Source organism: Budorcas taxicolor, chromosome 11 (genome assembly GCF_023091745.1).
Source record: "Budorcas taxicolor isolate Tak-1 chromosome 11, Takin1.1, whole genome shotgun sequence".
Classification (NCBI taxonomy): Eukaryota; Metazoa; Chordata; class Mammalia; order Artiodactyla; family Bovidae; genus Budorcas; species Budorcas taxicolor.
This window is the reverse complement of record NC_068920.1, coordinates 75147758-75150448: the sequence shown is the minus strand read 5'-3', so window position 1 is coordinate 75150448 and position 2691 is coordinate 75147758. Positions and strand designations below refer to the sequence as shown.

General features: G+C 47.9%; 1 pseudogene; it reads left to right on the top strand.

Annotated features, from left to right (window-relative positions):
• The first annotated feature begins 1519 nt into the window (after positions 1–1519).
• On the top strand, positions 1520–2387 carry LOC128055668 (60S ribosomal protein L6-like; annotated as a pseudogene).
• The last annotated feature ends 304 nt before the right edge of the window (positions 2388–2691 follow it).

Here is a 2691-nt window from a genome sequence, read left to right as displayed (position 1 = left end):
TGTGACCCTGTGCATATCAGGATTTCAGCACTCACAGAATTGGAGGAGGAGAATCTGTTGTGTTCTGAGTCAGGCTATACATCCTTTAGGGTAAGAACCGTTTATTACTGAGTTTTGTACCCTCAGCGCCTAGCATGATGCCTGACACACAGGAAATGCTTATTAAACATCCATTAAGTCGGATTGACTCTGGCAAAGGTGGGTGAAAAGGTGAGTCTCTAACATCTGAAATCTTTAAATACAGTCTCTGGAACTTTGAACAGATAATCCAAGGAGGACAGGGTCAGGTCAAACTACTTATCAAACACAGTTTGAACACAGTGTGACTAGCTTGGTTCCTAACAGTAGCATTTGTGTATTTTCGGGAGTTGAGAATCCCTTCAGAGCATCATGAATTTAAACCATTCTGGAATCGCCTGTGAATAAACCAGGGGAATGAATGACTAGTTAGCTAGATAAACACAGCCTGACCATGAGAAAAGCCAACACGTTGCACCCACTGTGAGCTGAGATTCAAATGGGCAGCGGCGTTGTAGACACATGACTAGGCTGCTTCCAGTTCTCCTGCCCAAATCCCAGCATGACACACAACCAGAGCCCGACGTTGGGGTGCCCATTTCTGCACTGCAGCACTTCTCAGAAACTTGAATCATCTAATATCCATGGGGATACTTCCTGAGGGGCAGGACACACCTTGCTTTCCAAACTCCTCTGGCCACAGGGTACTTCTTTAGTAGAAGTACCTTCTCACCATCCTCTGGATGTCTGCACCCCCATAGGGATCTGCCCTTCATTACATTCAGTTCCGCAAACACCAGTAAGCCCTCCTCCCTGAGCCTGAGGTGGTGTTGCACGTGTGTGAAGGGCTACACAGAGAATGATGGGCAGTCTCTCCCCTTGGGGAGTATCTGGTCTCATGTGGGAGAGAGAACGCAGAATCAGAGAAGAGGCAGAGCTCAAGCCAGAAGAAGGTCAGCACAGGACAGGTTTCCAAGCAAGGCCAGAAGCTGTGTGGGGGCAGAAAGTGGGGGACAGAGCTTGGGGTGGGGTGGGGTGTTTGTGGGATCAGGGAGACACCCCATGGAAGAGGTGGGCTTTCCCCTGGCAGACAGGAGATGGTGAGGGGAGGGCAGCGTGCCACCGGGGGCAGGAGAGAAGACATACATGGGGAGGCAGGGCAGGGAGTGGTGTAATGGGGAAAAAGCCTGGAAAGGTGGTTTGGGTCACATTACAAATGCCACACCAGGAGTCTGTATTTCACGGAGAACTATGGAAGGTCTTTACGTGGGGGGATGCCATAACTAGAGCCACATTTTAGACCGTAGAGGCTGGGTGATGTTTACCTTACACCATGTTAGTCCACATACAACTCTCTAAGGAGATGATTCCAACGTAGTATGAGACACAGCGAGAACACACTGAGCTTCGTGTGTGTGTCAGTCTACGATCTTAGAAGTAGCAGTGGAAAGGTTTTCCAAAGAAGATCTACTTTGTAATTATTAGTGAATATTAAAGATTCATGTATGGCTCTTTCCTATCTTGCAAGACGGCAGGTGAAAAGGCTGAGAAGCCAGATACTAAGGAGAAAAAACCTGAAGCCAAGAAGGCTGATGCTGGCGACAAGGATAAAAAGGTGAAGAAGGTTAAGAAGGGGAAGCCCCACTGCAGCTGAAACCCTGTCCTGGTCAGAGGAATTGGCAGATACTCCCAATCAGCTATGTACTCCAGAAAGGCCTTGTACACGAGGAAGTATTCAGCAGCTAAATCCAAGGTCGAAAAGAAAAACGTTAGGGTTCTTGCTACTGTCACAAAACCAGTAGGTGGCAACAAGAATGGTGGTACCTGCGTGGTCAAACTTTGCAAAATGCCTAGGTATTACCCTACTGAAGACGTGCCTTGGAAGCTGTTGAGTCACGGCAAAAAAAACCCTTCAGTAAGCATGTGAGGAAGCTGCTGCCCTCAGCAGGCACGGGACCATTTTGATCATCCTCACTGGGCGCCAGAGGCAAGAAGGTCGTTTTCCTGAAGCAGCTGGGCCGTGGCTTGCTACTTGTGACTGGGCCTTTGTCTCTCAATTGAGTTCCTCTGTGTAGAACACACCAGAAATTTGTCATTGCTACTTCCACCAAAATCGGTATCAGTGGCGTGAAAATCCCAGAACATCTCACTGATGCTTACTTCAAGAAGAAGCTGTGTAAACCCAGACACCAGGAGGCTGAGATCTTTGACACAGAGAGAGAGAGATCACAGAGCAGCACAAGGTTGATCAGAAAGCTGGGGACTCACAAATTCTGCAAAGAATCAAAGCTGTCCCTCAGCTCCAGGGCGACCTCCGCTCTGTGTTTGCTCTCACAAATGGAATTTATCCTCACAAAGTAGTGTTCTGAACTTCTTGCAGAGAACCTACTTAAGTAACTTGTCCATTTAAAAAAAAATTGATGTATGGAAAGGAAGGTTGACAGGTGGAGTCTACTGCAGCCATCATCTATTGCTATTTAACAGACGCCTAGGATAAACCTAGCAACTTAAAGCCCACATTTATCATCTCACAGTTTTTGTGAGACAGGCATCCAGGGCTAGCTGAGCCAGGTCCTGTACTTTAGGGTCTCTCACCAAACTGATATCAAGGCATCAGCTGACATCTGGGTTTCATCTGAAGGCTCAGCTGAGGAAGGACCTGCTTCCAAGAGC